At 30.5% G+C, this 26743-nt stretch overlaps 1 protein-coding gene across 2 annotated transcripts in view; it reads left to right on the top strand.

The window, feature by feature from the left end:
• Nucleotides 1-1610: 1610 nt before the first annotated feature.
• LOC129921028 (uncharacterized) overlaps nucleotides 1611-26743 on the top strand; it is a 239081-nt gene continuing 213948 nt past the window's right edge. The window contains exon 1 of one of the 2 annotated variants that reach the window (XM_056002649.1): nucleotides 1611-2381. The gene's annotated coding sequence lies outside the window, so the exon portion shown is untranslated. The remainder of the gene's footprint in view (nucleotides 2382-26743) is intronic. The other variant, XM_056002646.1, reaches the window with a different exon arrangement.

The following is a 26743-nucleotide window of genomic DNA, read 5'->3' as shown; positions in this document are numbered from 1 at the left end:
CTGAGGTCAAAATTGACAAAGGACTGGACTGGGTGTTAAAAAAAAAAAATAACTTGGGAAAACATATGACCAAAGATCATTTTAAGGTTAGCTTAACAAAAAATTGAAAAATTCAGGTATTTTTGACATTTTTGGCATTTATTATCAATATTGGGTTCGGTCCGGAAAAATAGGGTGTTCATTGGGCATTAGCCATAAAGAAGTGTATATACCAAAAATTACAACTACTAGATTTAATGCCTGGTCTGATGTAAATGGCTACTGTTCTAACTCCTTATTTTTTTTTTGAACCAGCGAAAGAGTTTGTGCCGTGAAAAAACCATTTGCAAGTTATTTGCAATTTTCTCAATTTTTAACAAGTCAACAAAAAAATTTATACTACCCATTTCTTCTAAAAACGGACATTTTCTCATGACCATTTCTACTGTTTTCTTTTCCTACAAAAATCCATGAAAACCTCTAATAAAACACCTTTTTTTCCTCCTTCAAAATTCTTTTCTTCGAAAAAATCACCAATTCTAATAAAAAAAAGCTTTAAATTTCTTTTGAAGTATAAAACCTAGAAAAAAGAACATCTGCAATTTTATGTGCATTTAAAATAAATCCCTCGAAAATCTCTGTGTTGACTGTTTCTTCTATTCACTGCCTTTCAACAAATTTATTATGATTTCACCAGGTAAATTTGTATGATTGGACCTTTTGAGTTTCCTCATCACTAAACCCAATAAAGTGTACACCAAAATTGTCATCCTCATTCTTGTCAAACTAACAAAAAAAAACACCTCTCTTTTAGCTATAAAAACTACCAACAAAAGGGCTATCCCAACTATCTTCCTTCCATAACATTCCCATAAAACCATTCCATCCGTCATATAAGGACATAAGGAGGCTTCGTATACATTGTTGTTAAGATAAAAAAAAAAAAATGTTAAAAAAAAAATTCCTTTTCGTTGTAGGGATGTATCTATCCTTTTTTTTATAGCAACCATTCAAACTCCCAAACAGTCTCTATATATCTACACAACTCACTATCCTTCCCTCCAGCAAAGTAGGTACTTTCACTTTTCATTCCACTTCCCAACCATCATCAGCCCCAAAAAAAACTCCCTCCAACCCAAAACATATCGCCACCATCGTTGACTTGAACTCTTTCCCATTGAAAATGATATACAAGCAAATACAAAGCACAATATAAGGGAATATAACGAGGAAGAGATAACAATAACTGTATAGAAGAAGGAGTAGGGGGTTTATTTTTTTTTTTTTTTTTCATAGAAAAGGATAAAGAACCTTTTAAAGAATCCTCCTTCTGGATAACAGAGAAATATCAACGAACTGTGTTCACAAACAGATCTGTTAACCTGTCTCTTTGTTGTCTGCTGTTAAAAAAAGTTCATTCTGTCAAAATTGATTCATTTTCATTCATTTTACCTTTAAAAAGAGAGAAAGAGTCTGATTCATTTGTCTCTCTTATCACAAACTTGTTTTAAATTGAACGAAATTGAACACAAGAGAAACGTCAAATAAACACAGCTGTTTTGCTACCATTCAACTAAACCGGTGGTATTTTGCTTTGAGAATTGATGACTTTTCTCAGAACTTCTGTGCGATAGCACCGTTTGAATTCATTCAGCTGATTCAGTTTTAGTATGAAAACGTGAGCCGTCATTTGAGGACGACGTTACATCGGAGTCTTACGTTTCGTTATTAAAACGTCAAATCGTTTTTTATCGCCATCATTTTTTTTGTTTCTTCTGTCATTTTTTTTGGAGAAGACTGCAGTTCTTTTTCTGTCATTTTTTTTGTCGGTCGGAGGAACTGTTTTTTTTTTTTCTTATTTTTTGTTTTTATTTTTTCTTCCGTTGTTGTTGCTTGTTTCGTGTGTGTTTTGTGTCACACACGGGGAGATTTTTTCTGTCTGTCTGTCGGACATCCGGTCGCGTGCAAGAGCCCAGGTGGAGAGGAAGGCTCGTATTGATTGAGTGATTGTTGTTCTTGTTGCAATGGATTACCAGTGTTTTTCTTTGTTGCTCTTATTTTGTATGTTGTTGTTGCAATTGCATTGAAAGGAAGTGTTTTGTGTTGAACCTAGCCTAAAAAAAAATTACATAAAAACCCCCCAATTACCAAAATTAATGAAGAAATAAAAGAAAAGAAAAATCGGGGTGAATTTTTGGAATTATTTCATATAAACAAACAGTGCTTTGCGAGTAACTTAGTTCTCTCAAGTAAACTGTTAACGTCACGTGTTTACTTTACTTTGACAGCAGTTCCGCATGGAAGATATCGCCAAGTAATCGAGAAACACCGACCGAGAGAGAGCAAGACGATCGGTGGTGGTGGTTTGGTTATTATCAGCTTTGACTTCGAAAGATTATTGTGTACGTATGTAATTCGTATATTGAGTGTATTTTTGTTGTTGTTTATTTTTAATGACATATTTTATACTTAACGGGTAATTGATTTCTCTTATCAGTGTAGTGTTGGGCGCCACTACTGTTTGTTTACTTGTTTTATTTGAAGTTCATTCAAATTATTCATTAAAAATTCTTAAAAAATTGTGTCTTGTCATCAAGTTGATTTTATTTTTTTCTATTTTACCTGTCTGTTGTCTGAGGACCTGTTTGTGTGATTTTTTTTGTATTCTTTATCTCTTACATCGATATTATGGGACTATAAATTGACATTTTTCTTTTTTTTTGTTGACCGTGAAAAACGGCTATTTCTTGTTTTTTTTTTTCGTGTGTTTTTCTATCTGTCAAATGGCAATTCTATAATAATAAATATTAGAACGATGAGAGAAGAAGAGAAGGGAATATAAATAAATTCCAATAGAATAGCAGGTCGGTATATAGGGGTTAATGGTGATGTTTGGTGAATCCACAGAGGTTAATTTTGACAAATGGCCTTTCAAAGGGTTGCCAAAGAGAGTGGTTGGTGGTGTCTTTTAGGAAAACAAAAGAATCTTTTGTTTTTATTTACAGTAAAACCCGGATAAGTACCTCACCTTAAATGCCCCATTTAGATAGGCACTAAAGCGGGTAAGGTACTTACAAGAACCCGCTTAAGTGCTCATAGGCACTTATCTCTAATTATTTAATAATTAAAAAAAACATGTTTGATTACTAAAAACATAATCTTCACAAATCAAAATTACTTTGAAAGTTTAAAATAGCTAACTAGTTAATTTCTACCTTTAGTAGAATTTTAGAATTTTAAAGCGGTTTAGAAAACGAAGTTTTTCTTGCAGTTCAAACTTGTTTCAAATGTGTACTTAAAAGAATTTTTTGCAAGTAAATTCAATTCTAAGTATTTGAAAAGCCAGGCAATTAAGCGGGGAAGGCAGTTAAGCGAAAGGTACTTAAAAGATTAATTTTATATGAAAAAATCCTTAAAATTTTGGTTCTTTAAAAACAAAGGCACTTATGCGGGTTAGGCACTTAAGCGAGAGGCACTTATCCGGGTTTTACTGTATATTCTTTTTTTCTTGGTTTTTTATAATCTATTGGGTTTAGTTTTGTTTTTGTTTTTGTTTTTTATTTTTATTTTTAGTGATGTGCGTGCCTTAGTTTTAATGCGTTTTATTTTTATGGGAATGTTACAAAAGATTTATTAGTTGGCCATAGTCTGTAATTTTTTTTCGTTTGGTCTCTATTTTTTTAAATTTATTACTCAGTGACAGCAGCTGAATGGGACATAATTTAGGTAGGTAGATAGGTTGCTTTTAAATTAATTGAAAGGGTTTTTAAATTTGGAACGAATCAGTTTTTTGCATTTTTTTTACTCATTCTTTTAAAAAATTCGCCTGATTTTCTCAGAAAAAGTAAAATTATTATATATTACCTATTAAAAGTGGAACATTTTTGCAAAAACCATTTTATTAATCTTAATGTAAAAATGAAGAACCACTTAAAATAAAATGCACGACTGGGTCGCACGAACTTGCTTTTAGAGTTCAAGTTGCTTACATTTTTAAGACTTTTTATATAGAAATTTGGAAAATGTAGGTACCTACTACATGGGTACAGAAAAAAAAAAATTAAAAAAAATTAAATTCGTTTTTTAAAAAAATAATATAAAATCTGAAATCACATTGCCTCCCGAAACAAGTATGCAGTTTTGATTGATATATTAAGATGCATTTTTAGAAAAAAAACTTTTCCAAATCGTTAGAGCCATTTTTAAAAAAACTAATTTTTTATAAATAATTTTTTGGAAAAAAAGTTTTAAAAATAAAATTGGTATGCCATTTTGTAGAAATCACTTATCAACATCTAAAAACAAAATTTCAAAATGTCCCGTTTTCGAAAATTTGATTTTTCAAAAAAAAAATTTTCAAAATTTTTTTAAAAATCCAAAAATTATTTTTTTGGAAATTTTATTTTTGGCTTATACTAAAATCATATAAATGCTTCTTTACAAAAAGTTTCGTTGAAATCGAATAAGCACTTTCGGAGATAATCGGATTTGAAAAAAAAAAACGGTTCTAAGGCAGGTACCGTTAATAATGATTTTCAAAAAAAAAAAATTTTATAAGAAGATAGACCTTGTCTTAAAACTATTATTTGAATTTTTTTAACAAAATCGTTAGAGCCGTTTTTGAGCAATTTCAACTTTACTAAAATTGGTATATGACAAGTACCGTTATTTTTGGTCCAAAAAAATTAATTCCAAAAATCCTCTGGAGAGTCCCCAAAAAATGCAACATACCAAGTTTGAAGTTGATCGGCCCATCCGTTTAGGCTGTAGCCAGACAGACAGACAGACAGACGGACTTCCGGGACCCACTTTTTTGGCATTCTCTACCATCTTAATGTCATGGAAAAATGTTATCTCAACTTTTTTTTTGTACGAATACATAACTTGATATTAGTACCTATATCGCAAGTAAAAATCATTTTTGGATTTAAAAAAAAAATTGAGAACTTTTTTTTTTTTGACAACGGTTAATGAATTTTCTTGAAATTATGTTTCTAAGCTTTGATTAATATTTCCTTTTTAAAAGGACACCAAATTTTGTTTTATTCCTTAAATTTGTTACAATATTATACAAAAACTGTCAAAACAAAAAAAAAATCAAAAAATTCTTTGATTTTTTGCTGGTTAAAACTATTTAAATACAAATTTTATATTGTTTTTATGAGTTTATATTTAATTTCTTATAGAATTTAATTAAGGTATCTTTTCAATAAAATCATTTAGGTACGTGATTTTTTTTAAAACAAAGAAAATAATTTTTCAATGATTGTTTTTGTTCATCAATTATAAATATTAACTTTGTGGATTTTTCAAAGCTTTTTTTAGTAAAAGCCATAATTCCAAAAAAAATGGTCTAAGCTAAAAGCAAAAAGTTTTTATTATGGGTAAAAATTTTTTTGTGATCAAACATCAAACTCATCAATGGTTGTCGTGATAAATTTTGTTAGACAGTCCGGCTCCGTGAAGCCAGAGCTGCGACCTTAAAATTTTTGAACCAAATTTGTCTAATTCGTTTGTCCACCGTTTGTCCATGTTTTTCCACCCACAATTTTCGTTTGTCCACCCTTCAAAAAAATTTTAGAGCAAATTCTTTTTTTTTATAGGAAGTCTGAAAAATGAAAAATCGTCGAAAACGCTCAAATTTTAAGATAGACGTATAAAACCAACTGCAATCGTTTGTCCACCTCGAATTCTTCACGTATACCAAAAATCATCGTTTGTCCACCCTACGTTTAGGAGATATTCAAAAAACAAAATTTGTACCTACTGAAAAATTCAAAGTCCCATAAAATCTCCAAAAATTGACTTTTTTCAAAATTTCAAATTTCTGTCGTTTGTCCACCTCGAGTTCTACACGTATACTAATTTTTTTTTGGGGATCATATTGAATTTTTCAGTACAAATTTTGTTTTTTTTTTTAATATCTTTAAAACTCAGGGTGGACAAACGACGATTTTTGGTATACGTGAAGAACTCGAGGTGGACAAACGACAGAAATTTGAAATTTTGAAAAAAGTCAATTTTTGGAGATTTTATGGGACTTTGAATTTTTCAGTACAAATTTTGTTTTTTGAATATCTCCTAAACGTAGGGTGGACAAACCACGATTTTTTGTTTGCATCCATTTCTCGAGGTGGAAAAACGATTGCCGTTTGAATTTTTGAAAAATAACAATTTTTGAGGACTTTTTAATTTTCAGTAGAGGTACACTGTGGTGTATGCGTACTTTTTTAAGAGTTGCTATAAATTTTTTTTTTGGAATATCTCCTAAACAGAGGGTGGACAAACGATGATTTTTGGTATATGTAAAGAACTCGAGGTGGACAAACGATTGCAGTTGGTTTTATACGTCTATCTTAAAATTTGAGCGTTCTAGACGATTTTTCATTTTTCAGACTTCCTATAAAAAAAAAGAATTTGCTCTAAAATTTTTTTGAAGGGTGGACAAACGAAAATTTTGGGTGGAAAAACATGGACAAACGGTGGACAAACGAATTAGACAAATTTGGTTCAAAAATTTTGAGGTCGCAGTTCTGGCTTCACGGAGCCAGACAGTCCAGACAAAATATCAATTAATTTTATCATAACAGTCTAACTGCTAGACTGGTCTTAGGTATCTTCGTTCTGCTACGTTTTAAATTGTCTCAATATTGTAAAAAAAAAAAGCTTCGAAAATAAATTTTAACTACAAAAATAAAAAAAATGATTTTTTTTCAGTTAACCATTTTTTCAAAAAAGTTCATCAACACGTTTTTGAAAAATTGATGAAAAAAAAATTATTATATTTTTTTTTTTAAATCCAAAATTTTTGTTTATGAAAATTTGAATTTAAATTAATGCTATTGGAACGCTTTTGTACACAAAATTTTGTTTAAATAAAACTAATAAGGTATACGGAAGAATTTTAAAAGTGATTTAAGATCGAAGTAGTAATTTGCGCAAATTTTTCATTTTATGTAATTTCTCAGGATTATTATGCCTGGATTTGGTGATTTTTGGTCTACGAAAAATTTGGTTACAAAACTATTTATAGAACCTGATCATCATAAACGAGTAAAAAGTTGAAAAATACATTTTTGAATTTGAAAGAATTTTTTTTTTTGTTTTGAAAAATCCATATTTTGAAACGGCCCAAGATTTTTTTTCGTTAGCCCACATTTGTTCTAAAATTATAACGGTTTTTTTTCCCTCAAAAATCACAAAAATATTTTTTCTTTATTCAGAGTAAAAATTGTTGGTTTTGCCCTGTAGTTCGTTTTTGCCCAACGTTAGCCTTTGGCTATCCTGTCCAGATTTTTTTTGTTTATTCCGCTATTTTTTCAAAAACACATTAAAAAACATAATTTTTTTTTCCCTGTGTAATAAAAACTTTTGTTTTCGCTATTCGACCTATTAGTTTCACTGTTTTTTTATTCTCCTAAAAAAATGATGTAATTTGTTGGAATTACCATGGTTAATTGGAAAAAAAGTGAGTAAAAAGGACTATTTTTACACTGAAAAAAACAAATTTTGATTTTTAAGTGGTTGGTAATTTGCAAAAGTTTTTTTTTTCATAAATTTTTAACAAAGAGTGGGCTAACGAAAAAAAAATTATGAAATTTGTTGGAACTACGATGATTAGTTGAGAAAGGTTTAAAAAGTAAATACTATTCGTGTACTGAAAATGAAATTACTTTACACACCATTTTATATTTTGTTGTTACTTAAGCTTTTCTAGGTACTCATAATATGGCAAATTAAAAAAAATCAATGATTTTTACAGTTGAAAAAATATTATTGTATTTTGTGGTTTTTAAGGTGAAATAAAATAAATCAACTTAAGCTTCTAGAATAAATTCTAAGTCAAAAAATAACATTTGAGGCGCACTGTAATTTTTAGTGTGGATTTACTTATTCTAAATTGTAAATTAAAAAGGTCACTGTGGTGTATGCGTACTATTTTTTTTTTTTTTTTTGATGTGAAAAAAATAATGCTTTTATAATTTTTAAACTAAGGGCACGAAATCGAAAATAAAAGTTGGGCTATCCTTGAAAACAAACCACAATAATTTTTTCACCGGAAATATAATCATAATTTTTTCGGTTTTTTATATTAAAAAAAAATAGTGGAATAAAGAAAAAAAAGTTTGGCTATCCTGGGCAAAATAATCACAAAAAAAAAACAATGGCTTTTACAAATTTTGATTAAAGAAAACATTATTATTATTTTTGCATCTTATTTTCTTTCCAGTTTTGTGCAAATGGCCTTTATTTAAAGTGATTAGACGTTTTGTCTGATGTAATCAAAATATTTGTTTAACTGATTACACTTGAATATTTTTTTGCTCTGGATTTTGCAATGTAATCTAGGAAACCATGCAAAAGAAATCAAATATCTTATTCTTCAAAAGAAAAAAATATTACAGGAAAACAAAAATAACGCTCGATTAGAAATCCCATCAGGATGTTATTGAAATTCTAATTTAAAATTTATCTAGCTTAAACAGAAATTACCTAATTTCCCCCCATCATCATCCATCTTCTCAAACACCCTCAAGCTGATGCTTGCAGTAAAAGGCCTTGAAGATATTATTAAAACCTCCTCTTACATATCCCATTCAAATGGTTGGAGATGGAGAACATAGACATTCTCTCAAGAACCATCAGCATTGGATGCGCTCGATGTAATTAAAATGATTTTTCGTTCCTTTTCATATGCATAAATCTAACTCAGCACGTTTGCCATCTCCTATTTCTCCAGCCAGCCAGCAGGGCAAAAAATAAAACAACCTCACACTCATTCGTTCCACATGATGCAATTTTATAAAATTAAATTCAAGTCAACCGAAAGATCATCAAGAGTATGGAGAATGTAGAAACTAGAGATATACAGACTCCATTGGAGTGAGGCGCATCCGTCCTAGATTTTCACCGGATTCAATGTTGTGATGACTCCTATATAGTTTCAAAAGAGTATCAAAAAGATGCCTCCAAGGTGCCGATGCCGGTACTTTATCCAAACCAAACATCGACCATCACTTCTAAAACTGTATCCACACCAAGTCACTCTCTATCATCTGGAACATGCTGGAAGCTGAAAGCTAAAAGTCTAAAATGTGAAGCCATGTGTGTATAGAGACACTTGTAACAGGGTTTGTTGTGCAATGTGCATCTCCTCTTCTATCGATGATGCATAATTAAGTTTCTCTTTGATTAATGTTTGTTTGCAATCAATTACAGCGAATTATAATTGATTGAACGTCGTCGTCTTCGTCGTCGCATCTCAGCATCATTGAGATAGGATGAACCATACAAGAGCTTGCAATATCAATCTTATGCGAGCTTTGAAAAGTGCAAATTCCATAAAGTAGGAAGAAAAAAAAACTTAAGTCGACTTATGCTAAAAAATATTGTTCAATCTATTGAAAAAAGTTGCATGACTTGCATCCATCTATCTATCGATCCATTTTATATCGACAACTGACGACGACTACGCCGATGACGAGGCCCGCATGTTTGTCTTTTGACGGATTGATTCTGTTTGATGTTGTGAAGTGAGAAAGGCAGTGAGTGGGTCGTTAGACTCGCAGGCTAATGAATGTGCCTATCACCTAATTCATCGTTTTTATTGGCATAGCTATCGAGAGTGATAAGACCGGCCGAGTGCTGGACTAAACGGACGACGTGTTGTCCTATCGAAATCGTTTAATTGAATCTAATTCGCTTGCCTTGATGTTGATAGCCCGGTAAGCCCGTCCGTCGTCTTCGTCGTTAGTCGTCGTCGATGTAACTTTCTATCAATCTCCTAAGCCCACATAAACGAGATGGGTTTTAGGTATTTGTGTGTGTGTGTAGATATCTCTGGGTGGTGATTGATTGACTCAGTGTCAATAAATCCGGATGTGTCGTGGACGAGATAGAGAAGAGAGTTTCTCATCTCTAGGAATAGGGCAGTAGTACGTTTGATGATGGCAAATTAGGGCATCTAAAGTTTGCTTCCATCTATTAAATAGTTTTTGTAATTTAATTAGTTTATATAGGACAGGGATTTGATGACATAGAAAATGGAAAGGAAATTTCATTATTTTCAAACTTTCTAGCATCGGGCCTCACATACATTTCAGAGAGGAAAATGCCTTCTCAAGATTAAATTAGGTACTGGAAAAAAAAACAAGCATTAAAAATTAAATGTCAAGAAAGTTGTGGAGCTTAAGGGTCTCAATTTTCATTTTAGAATGGTAACTACAAAATGTGTACAATTCTTAAGTAGCCTGTCCATGTGAAAGTAAAAATGCTACCACCTAGTTGGTATCAAATTTCTAAACTCTTGGGAAACTTGAATCGAATGGCACCTTTCGACCCTAAGAAAAATTTTCGGTTGAGGTTTGGAGCAGATGGTAGGGACACGTTCAATACTGACCCATAAAACTTCGTGAAGCCCGAACTGCGACTTTAAAATTTTTGAACAAAAGTTGTATCTATAATTTGTTTTTTCACCTTTTTTTCTTCAAACTTGTTATTTAACAGTTTTTGGGTCTCGTACGAAGGATTTTTGGAATTTATTTTTTTGGACCAAAAATAACGGTTAGGTACCTGTTTTTGAGGAATTTTGGATAAATTAAATTTTTTATCAAAAACGACTTATACGATTTTGGTCCAAAAATTCAGGTATTAGTTTTGAGATAAGGTTTATTTTTGAAAAAAAAAGTTTTCATCAAATATTGTTATTAACTGTACCTCCCATAAAACCGTTTTTTAATTTCTGACTATCTCCCAAATTATTAGTTCAATTTTATCGAATTTTTGTATGCAAGAACATTGATATTTCCTTAATATAATTCAAAGCTAAATTAAAAAAAAAAAAAACAATTTTTGGATTTTTAAAAAAATTTTGAATTTTTATTTTTTTAATAATCGATTTTTCTATTATTTTTATTTTTCGTTTTTTTTTTTTTTTTTAATTTTGGTTTTAGATGTTGAATAATAATTGCCACAAAATGGCATACCAATTTAATATTAAAATTTTGTTTTCAAAAAATTTTGTAGGTACCTATTTAAAAAAATATTTTTTTGAATTCCTCCTAAACGGTGGAAAAATTATAATATTTGGTATGTATTTATTGTATATAGAACTCGTGGTGGACAATCGCTTGCAATTGGTTCTATACGGCCTTGGGGATTTTAGAAAAAAAAAATGATATTTTGTACGAGATCAAAAATTGTTTTTTAATATTACCGAAACGGAGATTGAACAAAGGATGATTTTTGGTACGGTGGACAAACGACAGAAGTTTGAATTAGATTTTGTTGATTTGAGAGTATTTGAAATTTTTAGTACATAATGTAAAATATGGTGTATGCGTAACTTTTGTTGGGAATTTGGAAATTTGTTTTCTGAATATCTTCTAAACGTTTGGATTTAAAAAAAAATAATTTTTGGGGATTTTAGAAAAAAATTATAGCTATTTTGTATGAGAGTTGCTATAAAATAAATTTTTTTTTTGAATATGTCCTAAGTGGAGGGTGGAAAAACAATGATTTTTGGAATATGTTAATAACTCGAAATATGTTAATAAAAGAAAGTTTTTTGTGGATTTAAGGAGAATTTCAATTTTTTCAGTGCTCCTTTTTTGAATTGCTCCTAAACGAAGGGTGGAAAAATCATAAAAACCATTTGGTATGTACAATTGTACATGTACATATATAAAACTCGAGTTTTATACGTCTATCTCAAAATTTGAACATTTAGACGATTTTTCAGACTTCCCATAAAAATAAAATGCACGACTGGGTCGCACGTACTTGCTCTTGTAGTTCACAGTTTCTTTATCTTAAATATCTATAGGAAATTAAAGATTTTGTAGAAAAAAAATCAAAAAAAAAAATCAAAAGTTTAAAAATTAAATTAAAAAATTTTTTTTTTCAAAAATGTTTTTAAAAATATTTTTTTTTTAACATTTTATACTTAATGATCTCTGTAAATTGTACATAAAATAACTAATGCTTTGATGAAATATATGAGTATTCCGCACACCAAATTTGATCGAAATCGTTAGAGCCGTTTTCGAGAAATTTGCAATACCTCAAAAACGTTATATGGGAGGTATGCGTTTAAATGGAGATATTAAAAAATAAAAAAAACGGGTCTAGGGAATTACGTAAAAATTATCTGTACCAAGTTTCACGCAAATCCATTGAACCGTTTCGCACAGACTGACGGACGGCATGACGAAAACCACTTTTTTGATCTTCTCCATCATCGTAATGTTGGTTTTGATTAAAACCTCGATTTTTTTTCTACACGAAACCAATATGCCCTATAGACCAAGTAAAAAAATATTTGCATTAAAAAAAAAATATTTATTGCAACTAAAATATTTTGCATTACAAAAAATGTTATTGCAACTGAAAAATATTTGCATAGAGTTTTTATTGCAAAAAAAATTATTTTGCATTAAAAAAAAATTTCTTGCAAATAAAATATTTTCGGCATTGAAAAAAAGTTCAATACAAAATGTGTGCATTAAATATTTTTTTTTATTTAATATTCGTCGAATTTTTTACAGTAGGTATGACTATTTGACATAATTTTCAATGCTATAGTTATCATAACTAATGTATGATCAAATAGTCAAAATTGTACAAAATTTGACGAATACTAAAAAAAAAAAAATATTTAATGCACACATTTTGCATTGAATTTTTTTTTCTTATTCAATGCAGAAAACATTTTTTAATAATTCCTATCTTCGTGACCTTATTTTTGAAAACAAATTCAATCCTAAAGCCCACTTAGGATTGAATTTGAAAACATTTTTTCTTTGATGCAAAATATTTTTTTAATGAAAATTTTTTTTTTTTGCAATAAATATTTTTATTTAATTTTTAATAGAAATCAATTACAAAAAATAGAAATAAATATATATATACTATTTCACCAAAGAGCAATAGCATTAATAGCAATAATCCGTGTATTCTTCACCATTTCCATATCATTGCATTTCTCACCTTTCCATGCCAGCTCTGCTTGATATTTAAAAATATACACAATGCTAAAAACAAATGAACTTATTTCAAACATTATATGTTGAAGGTAGCTTTGTTTGTATACATTTCAATGATACAACGCAGGACAGTATTAATCATCACAATTTGCCTTAATTTTTTTTTTTGGCTAACGCAAGCTCATCACAGTGGCGCCTGATTTATCAAAAAACAGCTAAATAGGTACACCATCTCAGGCCATGCTAAAAGATAATAAATTGATCTCCTGCTGCTTCTCTTATATGTCCTCAATGAATTCAAAAAACGTACATCAAGAATTTCATCCCCCTTTTCGCTTCTTTAGCCGTTCGTTGGGCGCCATTGCCAAAATTTAAAACAAATCCTATTACTCATTCTAATACGACGCACGACGACGGCGAGTTTCTTTTGAAATTTCTATTTTCGTCAAATCATCGACCTGTGATGATGCTCGTTATAGGACTGCAAAATGTAATTAAATTCACAAATCTAGCAACAATAGATTCGCAAGTTCCTTCTATTTTTAATCCTCCCAAAAAAAAAAAAAATCAAAACACATACAAATTAAGTGCGTTCTTCTAGGTGGTGGCTGTGTGTGTATATAGCTTTAAATCAAGCGGTTTTCCAGTTGGTTGATGATGATTCATAAAGTTCTTCCCTTTTTTTTCCGCGTTGTCGTCATTTTTTTTGCTTGTTTTTTTTTTTTTTGTTTTAACTTTCAATTTACCGGGTTTAATATTGCTTAACGAACAGATTGATGGAAACGGATGAAAAATAGATGCCGACATTGATGCAGTAAATATCCATTAAACCGCTCCGACCCTTCGCCAATGTGTGCGGGCGGGTTTGGGTGGTTTAAATGGGCAAACATCAGCACTAGCAATGTCTCTTCTGCAGAAAAAGGGGGCATCAACAGTCGCCCTTCCCCCAATATCACCCAAGTGAAATGTTCTAATATAAGACTGCTAGTCTAATTATAGTTTTCTTTGCAGAAAATTAGTTTTTCAAGACTGAAGAAGAAGACTCAGTGCATCTTTCTTTTTTCTTTCAAAGTGAAAGGAATGTGCGGCTTATTTTATGTGATACAAACACCGCGTTCTTCATCATCATAATCTTCATCGTCGTCGGCAAAAAAAAGAACACAAAATTCGACTGTATAGTATGTTAAAGCATTTGCTAGCTTTAAATAAGCAAAAAAACCCATAAACGGATGAAGAAAAAGCAAAAGAAAAAAAAGTAGAAGACTGAATTTTCAATTTGATACGGGGTGCGGATTTATAGCCTCGTCGTCATTATCATCATCACAGTCGTTTGGTTTGATGGGAAATTGTTAAATTAGCCAAGACATCGCGCGTTTGCTTGCTGGGATATATAATGGATATTATTTGCCCTTTTGCAGTTTCACCCACCAATGTGATGGCAACATCACTTTACTCTTTTTCTGCAGGCTTTAAAAAGCAAGATTGTCTTTGTAATTCAATTAAAAATGATATTTTACGGTCTTTATCTAATAAATGACTTTAGGAATTTGGTGTTTTCAATCTTGGAGTTGGATCTAATACAAATGCCTTAAAGTACATCCTTAGATTCTCCTTGTCAATGCACAACTTTTGAGACCTCTTATGATAAAATAAGTAGACTCGTACCTAAATAGAATTTATTTTTGCACTTTTTACTTGCGATATAGGTACTATATATCAAGTTATGCATTCGTACAAAAAAAAGAAGAGATAACATTTTTCCATGACATTACGATGATAGAGAATGCCGTCTGTCCGTCTGTCTGTCAGTCAGTCTGTCTGTCCGTCTGTCTGTATAAGAAACTAGAGCCTAAACGGATGGACCGATTGACTCCAAACTTGCTATGTAGCAGTTTTTGGAGACTCTCCAGAGGGGTTTTTGGAAATAATTTTTTTGGACCAAAAATAACGGTACCTGTCATACAAAAATTCCGGAAAAGTTTAATTTCACGAAAACGGCTCCAACGATTTTATTTTTTTCAAATAAGATTTTCTGCAAAACTACTTATTGTATTTCAAAGAAATTTTTTTATACAAAAGCATTTATATAATTTAAATATAAGCCAAAAATAAAATTTTGAAAAAAATAATTTTTGGATTTTTAAAAAAATTTTGAAAATTTTTTTTTGAAAAATCAAATTTTCGAAATTGAATTTTTTGAATTGAATTGAATTTTTTTGAAATTTTGTTTTTAGATGTTGATTAGTTATTTCTACAAAATGGCATACCAATTTTATTTTTAACTTTTTTTTCAAAAAATTATTTATAAAAAATTAGTTTTTTTAAAAAACGGCTCTAACGATTTTGAAATTTTTTTTTTTCTAAAAATGCACCTTAATATATATATCAAATAAAACTGCATACTTGTTTTGTGGGGCGAGTTGATTTCAGATATTGTTTTATTTTTTTTGAAAAAATGAATTTTATTTTTTTTTATTTGTTTTTTTTTTTTTTTTTTGTTTTTATATACCTACATTTCCCAAGTTTCTATATAAAAAATCTTAAAAACTTAAGCAACTTGAACTCTAAGAGCAAGTTCGTGCGACCCAGTCGTGCATTTTATTGAAGTTATACTTCTTTTGGGAGGGTATGGAGCGAAAATTTACTTTTTGACAAGAACTGTCAAAAGGATTAGCAAGTAGCGTCACCTGGTGTTCAGAATTACAAAAAAAGCTTTGTTTGTTTGTTTTTGTTTTAAAATGTCAAACTAATTAAAATGGCGAGCGTATCATGTTTTCCATAAAATTTTTATGCATGATTGTTTTTCGTGGAGAACGTTTACTTTGAAACTTAAATTCAAGTTAAAAAGGTTTATTATCCAAAATGAATACCAAAATAAACTACTTATTTTAAATTATTTGATGCCCTACACAAAACTTTGGATTTAGATCTAAGTGCCTGGCCACACAGTGTTGTGCCCAATCACGTTCCAATTCACATTTTCTAGGAACAAATGTCAAAAAGAGGAAAATCCTCACCCCTCTTGCCTACAACCTGACTGGATAGGCGATTGAAAAATCACTGTGTAGCCAGGCACTAAGATGGCACACAAATTGAAGATCTTTAAAGAAATTTTGTTTCTTTGTGTAAAACTAAACATCGCTTTTGATCTCACTAAGGCTGCGGAAAACTTTTAGGAAGTCGCTTAGCGAAATTCTGTCTTGATTTTTTTGCTAGCTCTTGAACCCAATACAATCGATGTACCTACTTCTGCCAAGTTGTTCAGAGATCTCTGAGCTGTCCATGAGGTCTTTTTAGGGAACTACTGTTTTTAAGACTTCATTGTTGCCCACTGATACTGGTAAGCCCACAGAGTTCTAGTGTCTTGGGTGAGAATCATTATGCCCAACATTGAGTTGAACCTTACCCAAAAGAATCAACTCATTGAAAGTGTACTGTCTACTAAAGCTATGGGAAATATTAGGTTTTATAAAAAGAGAACTCACCCTGGAGTAGAAATACTTGCCAACTGCTTTGGCCATAGTTGGAACTTGACCGTCATACACACATAGCGATTAGGTTCACGTTGATCTCAACTAATAGAGATAAACTTTTCCTAAACATCTTCATCTCTAAACGAAGGCAGTTTGAGCTGAGCACCTTTCATTTTTCTGTTTGTCTGAATATTAATGCCGTGTTTGGCCAACTCGCTGATGCATTTACTCACCAAAACCTCATCGGGAATGGTAATGAGATATTTTGAAGAAACTGACAATGTTGTTAGTCCAATTGTATAGTAATGAGTGGGTAATTTTCAATCAATGTTTTATTTTAGTATAAATTGTTTCTCACACATTTTTGTTTCGATTTAAAACTCTCGTTTATTTGCGTTGCGGTTTGTTTTTTTTTTTGTTTACTTTTTTTTTGACAGATAACAATTCAATTTTATTTAAGGTGGATGTGCAATGAATTCGGAACATTTTGATGGTTTTCCAGAAAGAGGGTGTTCCAGTCTAAAACATCTTCTGTGTCAGTTGTACAAATATTTAATCCGTGGTTGAGCAAATTTAACCTTCTGAAATCGGCGAGGCTGCACCGATATGATTTCTATTTAACAGAAGTTAATTCTTTTAAGGCCAGTTATAAAAATGTGGTTCACCTTGAATCAGGAATTACACTTTAAAATTTCGGCGGATAAACTTGAGTTCAACTTTGGCTATTTTAACCTTGAACCAGCGCAAAACCTAAGCTTTCCCATCAATTTTCCAGCGTTTGTACAGAGTGAAAATTTCACTTTTACTCGAAAAGTTTTTCCTTATAGTTAATAATCATTTTCTTAGCAAAACAAATTTACACTAGAAGTACTGGAAAACATAAATTAGGAAAAATGACATGTTTGATCATAACAAATCATGTTTACACAGGAATTGTTGCCACACTTACTTTCGGCAAAATCACGGGTTGAAAGCCATTTTCAATAATGCCGACTTTTCACTAGTCAATATTTGCCGTGTGGCGAAGCTTTTCGGCTCGTATGAACGTAAGTCGCAGGTGACTAAAGTGACAATCCCCATAGAAAAATCCAAGTCGACGTGCGACATATCGTGCGACTAAAATAGACTCGTGAAAAGTCCGCATTATTGAAAATGGCTTTCAACCCGTGATTTTACCGAAAGTAAGTGTGGCAACAATTAATGTGTAAACATGATTTGTTTGTTGTGGTTTTGTTGAAAGCAATTTTTGAAATTATATTTCTTTTGCGGCGTTATGGGTTCAAAAATTTTCTTTGAAAAAAGAAATGTCAAGGGGATTAACTAGTAGCGCCCCCTTGCAAAACAGGTTTTTTGTTTTGAACCCATTGCCGGTAAGGAAGTATAGCATCAAAAAGAAGACAAACGCCAGTTTTGTGAAAAAAAACAAAAATGTGAATGCGGTTTGCTGCATTCGGGAAAAATGTTTTAAATAGCTTGTGAAATAATATTTTTTTTTATTTTCAGAGACTTTGTTTTTTTCTTATTAGATATGTTTTTCTTGATTAAAAATTATAAAGTTTTCATGCTAAAGTCCATGAAATCCAGCTTCGAGAAACAAGCTAAAGGCTTGGCCACACCGGAAGGTATATATACGGAAGCGGTACAGGTGAAGAAAAAAAGTCCAAATTGGAACATCAATATTCAGGTGTGGAATTTTTTCATTCAATTTTACATACCGCTAGCCATACCGCTACCGCATACCTTCCTTTGTGGCCAAGCCTTAACGCTGCTTGCTTGTTTTTAGGCAAAATGCACTGCAACTAAATGGATCTGGGTTGTGAACTTTTAAAGCTGGATCTGATGGAATTAAAAACATGAAAATTCCACTTCCCTGAAAATAATTTTGCATATGAAAAAAACACTTTGTTATACGGAACTAAGGCAAACAATACTAATACATATAAGAAAAAAACAAAAAATCAGTGACAATTACAACTATAAATTTTATTTCACAGCGATTTAAAATAATTTTCCCGAATGTAGCAAACCGCAGCAACATTTTTTTTCACAAAACTGACGTTTGTCATTGACATGTCAGCACTGATCAGCTGATTTACGAACAGAGCTTTTTATGAAGCTACACTTCCTTACCGACGATTTTTTATAGGTATGTTCACACTACGAAAAACGTTTTGATGAAAGTTAATTTCTACTAGCCGACCCAGCCCTCGAAATTCGAGTGCCAATTACCTACTTTTTTTTTTATTTGTAACAATTTTGAACACAATTATACCAAAATAGTTTCTTTATTTTTTAAAGTATTTGTTGTTGTTTTCTTGCGATTAACTACACTTTTTGAGGACAAAATATATAAGTATATAATATACCTACTTTTTGATATATTTTAAACCTGATTTAGATATTGTTGAACTACGTTTTACTTACGCTCAACTACGTAAAAAAAGTATCGAAAAAGAAAATGCAAAGTGTAATCGACTTAAGGGCATTGTGTTTGCACCTTGCATTTACGATTCAATTCAACCTGTTTCATGTTCCATTCGTTCAAATTCCATCATTCAATCATTCAACCTCCACCAACTTCACTCAAATTTGTCATTCACACCATTGTATATATATTTCTAGGTTCTTGTCTTAGCTTGTAAAAGTTTAAATTTCCGGAAGGGAGAGGGCGATATTTATAGCACTTCCAGTTGGGTGGTATGGGGAACTTCCTGCAAATGTCATTTCTCGGCTGGTGAAGATGTAAACAAACGTTTTTTGTACTGAAAAATAGCTTTTTTGTTGTAATTAACATTGGAAAAAATGTTTGTTTACATTTCTTCTATTCCTTTCTACTTTTGTATTTTTTCCAAAATTTTTTCCGAAAACAAATAGCGCTAGAAAGAAATAAAAAAAAATTAATTTTATAAATTTCCCTCTTTTCACTTTTTAGGTCATTGTAGATAAGGCTTTAGGGCCTGGCTACACAGTGTTGTGCCCAATCACGTTTCGATTCACATTTTCTAGGAACAAACGTCAAAAAGAGGAAAATCCTCACCCCTCTTGCCTACAACCTGACTGGTTAGGCGATTGAAAAATCACCGTGTAGCCAGGCACTTAAGGAACAAAAAAGACGTTTTTGTTAGTTTTCAATGAACCTCATAAAAAAAAACGCTTTGTCATGCGGCATTTGGTGTGCGACATAATATTACGGCCTTTTATGCATAAATGAAAACGTTTAAAAGTGAACAGTTGGTAAAATGGTAAAGGAACTGTCAAATTCTTATGTTCCAACGCGTTTCGCCTGGGTACGACAGTAAAAATTAAATAATGTTTTTTGTTTTTATTATTTTTTCTTCGTTAAAGTGAATTTATAGCACATTTAAGCCTGTTCGATTGGAGGTGGTAGCTTACTCGTGAGTAGAAATCTAGTACAACAACTACACATTCCTATCTCCTCGAGCAGAAGATCAAGAGTGCTATTTCTACTCAAGAGTAAACTACCACCTTTAATGGAACGGGGCTATTGACTTACTTAAGGTTCAGTTATATCAGTATATCATTTATATCAGTAATATCGACCAGCAAAAATGTTGCTAAAAAAATTGATGGTTACCAATCAAAAACCCCTTAAGTGAGAAGTATAACTTCAATCGCGTGTACTTGTGTACACACACGTTTTTTTTTATTGAAAAGAGGTTCCAAAAGATGTGCTAGAAAGTGTTAACCTTGAAAATTTTTTTTTTCAGTATTTTTTTGATTAAGTTTCAAGTAGAAACCTAAATAGAATTTAATTTAAACTCAATTCAATGAGTATCTAAGTTTTTTGGTTCCAAATCGCAAACTCTAAATTTTTGAATTTCACACCTGCATGACCCTGATCTCTGCAGACAATTTAAATGGGGATTTTCAAAATACGCCATTTTATTGTTTTTTTTTTTCTGTTTATTAACCGTTATTACTCCGTAAAAGAGTAAAAAAATACTTCTGAAACTTTGTACCAGACGCCACCACCGTAAAACTGAACCGTAACGATCCCCCCAGTAATCGTTTCATATGGGCACAATTCCAATTCGCCATTCTTATTATTTTTTATTCAAACAATAAACGGAATTTTAGAATTCCAACAGATTCAAAAAATTTTCTTTCACGGAAAATACGCTCTTCGAATGAATTCTCTGTTGAAAGCAATCAGTTTGGCGTATAAGTTAAAAGATATACATGCGTTGGCGATTTGTACTTATGTATGCGTCAAAGAGATTTAACTGAAGCTTGTTATGGGCCATGTTTTCATTTACCCCTGTTTACATTTACCCACATTGACCAAAAATGTTCTCAAAATTTGTCTTTTGTCAATTCCTCAAAAATTAAGAGATTTTCAAAAATTTACGGCGATCGCTTTGCTTGTCATAAGTCCAAAGAATCAAATGTCAGTTTCAGAGATCATTTCTGATTTTTTTTTTTACTGAAACCGCGTTTTTACTGTAAATATAAAAAAATACTAAAAATGACGTATCGAGTTTGTGCTAAGAAAAAGCCATTTTTATCAGTAAAAATTAATAACAATTAACGTCGACGTCCAAAGGTCAGCAGTTAATTTTTCTGCTAAGGTCAGGGTCAGGAACTCGTAACCGTAACCTAGCAAACATAGATCCTTTAAATCAAGAAAGGTATTATTGATTGACAAACGCAAGAAGTAGAACACAAAATCTAGTACTTTTCTATCTTTTTCGATTTAAAGCGAACGTTATAGCCCACAACTGTTTGTATCGAGTAAAGCGCGGAAGATCAAAACGATCCTCAAGAAAAATAAGAAAGAACGGGTTTCCCAAGTCTTACGACAGAGGAAAAACGTGTAAGAAACTTAATAACTTTACAACAGGGTTGTAAAAAATCATTTTATTTCTAATGCATTTGTTCTCCACTACAAATTAAAAAACAAATATTTATTGCAAATAAAAAGAAATTTGCATTGAAAAAAAAAAAATATTTATTGCGACCGAAAAATATTTGCATTAAAAAAACATTTTTTACTTGCTCTATAGGGCAAGTATTGGTTTCGTGTCGAAAAAAAATTTGAGGATTTAATCAAAACCAACATTACGATGTTGGAGAATTCCAAAAAAGTGGGTCTCGCAAATCCGTCCGTGCGTCTGTACGTCCATCTGTACACATTTCCACAGCCTTAACGCGTGGATGGATTTTCTTAAAATTTGGTACAGATGATTTTTATGGAATTCTGAAAGTTGGTTTTTTTTTTTGTTTTTTTATATCTCGTTTAGAACGTATACCTCCCATACAAAAAAATACGATATTGCGAATTTCTCGAAAACGGCTCTAACGATTTTGATTAAACTTTGCATACGTAATATTTAAAGCAATGGCAATAAAATTGCATTTTTATTTTTTCTCAAAAAAGTCATATACAAAAAAAAATTTTTGATATGAAAAAAATTTAGTCAACAAAATTTCTTTAAAATTTATTTTAGAGGCAGCTCGTAAAATCTACAAGTAAACTAACATAAAAGTGCTTTGAACTGCAAGAGGAAGTACGTGCGACCCCAGTTGTGCATTTTATTTTTTTTTTTAAACTGAAAAATATTTGCATTGAAAAAAAAAAATATTTATTGCAAAGACAAATATTTTGCATTAAAATGAAAAAAAAAATTGCATTGAAAATAAAATTTTTATTGCAAGGAAAAATATTTTGCATTGAAAAAAAAAAATTTTTGGCAAATAAAAAATATTCAATGCAAAATGTGTGCATTAAATGTATTTTTTTAGACCATACATAAACTTTTTAAACTACAATACTGAAGATAATTAATGTAAGGTCAAAAAGTCGATTTTTAAGAAATTAGACGAGTATTAAAAAAAATATTTGATGCACACACTTCTCATTGAATTTTTTTGTTCAATGCAATTTGCAATACAAATTTTTTTAAAATTTATTTTAAATGCAAATTTTTTTTCATTTGCAATAACATTTTTTTTTAATGCAAAATATTTTTTGTCCAATCCAAATATTTTTCAGTTGCAATAAAAAGTTTTTTTTTTTAATGCAAATATTTTTCAGTTACAATAAATAATTATTTTTCAATGCAATTTTTTTTTTAGGTATTTGCAATAAATATTTTTTTTATTTCAAATGCATTTTTTTAAATTGATATTTTTACAGCCGTGCTTCACAAGCAAATGTTGTAAGAATATAAAGCTTCTCATTTTCAGTAAATTTCTTGCTTCTGCTTAGCTTATTTTATGATAGAAACACAGTGTGAATCATAAAAATCTAATGATAAAGATCTTTAAAGATTAAAATTTCGTTCTAATAATAAAATGTAAAACTAAATTACTTTTACAAAAGTTTAATTTGTCTTTATTGTGTTGATAATGATTAATTTTATCCAACTGTTTTTTTAAAAAAAGGTCAACTTCAAGAGAAACTTTTCCAAATCAAGCATTTATAGTCTAAAAAGTTTCCAACCATTAAGATAACTTAATTATTTCCTAAACTCAGTTTTTCTTATTTTGTTCGTATTGTGTTCTCTGAGTAAACAAGCCTTATTTGCCCCAAAGCATGCTCGTAAATAAAGTATGAAACAGAAAAAGAAAAAAAAAAAAAAACAAAAGTTCAACATTCCATGGTTTGTATTCTTAATTACAAATTACGACTACGCGCGTATCTCGACGAAAAAAAAATGAAAAACATTACTCTTGATTTTCGTAGGTACGTAAAAAAGTTAGGAGAGTGAGAGTAAAAAAAAATCGCAGTTTTAATTACAGCATAACCTCCAGAGTCCTAACTGTGACATTTTTTTTCTTTCGGTTTTTGTTTTAATTACTCACAGTGTCAACGATTTCCTTTTTCAATTAAAAAAACTTTTCCTCTCATTTCACTGTAATAAGTACACAACCTTTACAACAAAAGAAATGTTTATTTTTTTTTTCTTAATTTTCAATTTGGAACTTAAAATGTTCCTGAGTAACCTTCCCAAGATATAGGCCCAATTTTGGTCCTATTTTTTTTTATCAGACAGTTGATAAAAAAAGAATCTATTTTCTTATTTCTTAGTATTTTTTTTTGTATTTTGAATTAAGATTACGTAAAGAAGCAAAACACCAAAAAGAAGAAATTATAAAAAAAAATCCAGCAGCTCTAGTAAACTCATTTTAATACTAAATCTGTCCCAAAAAAAAATTATACGCTTTTCTCTGTGACAACAACAAAATCCTCAGCATCATCAAGCAACACAAACTGTATCTCTGATGAGGAAGTATAAACATCATGAATAATTATGCAGTTAACGCTCCAAGTTGACTTTCCCCCGAACTACCCTCTGGCATAATTGTATAGTATATTGTTGTAGGTAGGTGAGGACGTTTTGACTTGGATTTTTTCTCAAGCTTCACCATTAGAGAGCTGGAGCGCTTGAGGAAAACAAGTAACTGGGCTAAACGTTTTCCTTGTTTAATGTCTTTAAATTGTTGATAAGAATTAAATTAAATTTCTTTCATAGCACTATATGTAGTTCTTTTTTTTGTTTGTTTTTTAATTAATGCAACACTTCATTAAAATAGTTTAAAATAATGCATGTGTAATATGTACCTGCATTAGGGTGGTCCTTAAAAGAGAAATACATGTGGTAAATAGTATGTAATTCTGTTCGAAATGATTGCAATTAAAATTTTGTTTAAGGTTTTCAATTTTCAAGCATTCGTCTCTCTCTTATAATGCCAATTTAATGCATTATGTAAGGAAAAATTAATGAAATTTTCATTTACGGGTAATTTTGCTCTTCAAAGGGTTCTAATTTTTGTATAATATGTTGCTTGGATATTGACTTTTGAAAACTGAATTTTTTAAATATCTATCAAGTACCTAATTCTGTACCAGGAAATTTTGAGAAACAAAAAATTGTGGTGCTTTTTCGAGTTTTTTTTAAATGAAAAAAGGTGGTAGCAAAAAACTTCACTTATCATTAGTATCTTACTCGTATTAGTTAGGTAGTTATTTTAACTACAAAATTTTTCATAAAGAATTATAGCAATGTAAAAAAGCAACGAACTATAGTTTAAGCAGTTTTGAATATTTTCACTTGAAATAGCTGTTCTGATTTGTTAATCAATTAACTACAATTTTTTTTTTTTAAGAAATTAATTTTTTTTTTTTTAAACCCTACTAGTAAATTCAAATTCGTGCCAAAACCCAATTTTTTTCTTGTTTAGTGTTAAAAATTTATACCAACTTAATTGCAAATGAAAATATACAAAACTGCTATGCTGCGTGCCGTTGAGCTATAGTAGAGCCACCATTTTGTAATATTATTATGCTTTTAAATGTCGCTAGAACTTTTTTCGGTGTCAATGTTTTATTGGGAATCATATATATGAAATTGATGTAGAATTTTCCGAGGTATTCGAATATTGTATTCACAATTAAAAAAAAATATATTTTCACCCTTATAAAGAGTCCACTTTTTTGAAAAATCGTTAGTTCTTAATTTTTTCTTGCCAAATTCGATCCCGTGTGCCGACAGAGGGTTCATTTTGCTTTTTTTTTATAAATTAACGTTAACCAAATTTTTATATAAAAAGTCTTTAAAATTTTTAGCAACTTTAACTCTAAGAGCACGTTCGTGCGACCCAGTCGTGCATTTTATTTTCCGTACAATAAATTTGCAAAAATGGTAGAGACCACGTCCCTTACTTTGGCGGACACTTTGTGGCGGAATCAAAAAAAATGTATCTCATTAATTGTAGCTAATTAAATGCTAATTTGTTGCGCAAACCAAAAATTTGTAGCTCGCATAGTTTTTGAATTATTGAATTTTCCGCTAAAATAAGTCTGAGCGGACAGAATCTGAAATGATTGAAATTAATGAGTTTAGTTGACCTCCAAATTTGTAGCTTTTTAAATGCTTTTCAATTACATTAACTTGGTTTTTGTAACTTGAACAGTTTTTTGGTTATTCAATATTCCGCTAAAATATAAGACTCAATTTCATATGTAACGGTCAAAATTTTCAAAAAAAAAACTAAACGAGCTACAAAATCGAGGTTTTTGGATTTCGTCTTAGTCTAGGTTACTTCAAATTTGTGCAAAAAAAAATTTTTGAATTTCGCATTTTTTTGGATTTTAGAAGGTCACTTTTGAGCTATGTTTTCAAAACAAAATCTTGAATATTTCAAAAACGGTTTGAGCTACAAAATTGGGGTTTGTATCAAAAATAATTGATTCAAAAGCTTCAATTAATTGCAAAAGAAAAAATTAAAAAAAGTGATTTTTTAAAAAAGTCTCCACTGACTCGTCAAACCGGAAGTGCACTTCTGAAACTTTAAGTTGCAATAAAAAATGACTGGGTAAAGCTACAAAATTAATTTTTGCGCAACAAATTAGCATTTAATTAGCTACAATTTTGGGGCACCAAAAAAATATTAATTTTCTTACTTTCGTCCGCTAACTTCAGTCTTATTTTAGCGGAATTTTGAATAACAAAAAAAACTGTTCAAGTTACAAAAACCAAGTTAATGTAATTGAAAAGCATTTAAAAAGCTACAAATTTGGAGGTCAACTAAACTCATTAATTTCAATCATTTCAGATTTTGTCCGATAACTTCAGACTTATTTTAGCGGAAAATTCAATAATTCAAAAACTATGCGAGCTACAAATTTTTGGTTTGCGCAACAAATTAGCATTTAATTAGCTACAATTAATGAGATTAATTTTTCTTGATTCCGCCACAAAGTGTCCGCCAAAGTAAGGGACGTGTAGAGACTTGCAATTTACCGTCGAGTTCAATCGGCTACGCAGAGATGCGTTTAAATTTCAAATTCAAAGAAACTTCCCAGTTGCTGGAAGAAAATGAAGCTTCAAGTTAAAAAGTTTTGAAATACAAAATTTCAACACTTAAAATACTTCCAACGATATTAAAAAAGAAACAACAAAATTAAAACATATACTATTCTAATAAATTTGGCATTAGAGGAGGTTAACAATAAAATCAAAAAGGCCAAAGTACTCTAAGAATGTCACGGTTCGTTGCATTATACAACGACGCGTAGAAACTAATTTCAATTACAAAGGTTTCATCTCTAATTATAAAAAGAGTTCTTAACATTTATTATACCGCAGCCAGCAATGCCAAGTTCCCTCTATAATTGCCACTGTATTATAATCTGTGAGAATTATAACCGCAACCAAAAATGTTTCATCAGATTTTCTTGTGTATGCATGGAAACTAAATACCTTACCACAGCAAAGTATCACATTATAATACTTCATGCTCAGTTCATCAATTTAAATTAAATGACACTGTCTTAAGTCTCTA

Source organism: Episyrphus balteatus, chromosome 1 (assembly GCF_945859705.1).
Source record: "Episyrphus balteatus chromosome 1, idEpiBalt1.1, whole genome shotgun sequence".
In the NCBI taxonomy this organism is placed as follows: Eukaryota; Metazoa; Arthropoda; class Insecta; order Diptera; family Syrphidae; genus Episyrphus; species Episyrphus balteatus.
Note: the sequence above shows the minus strand (reverse complement) of the source record. Positions and strands in the feature narration are given on the sequence as shown.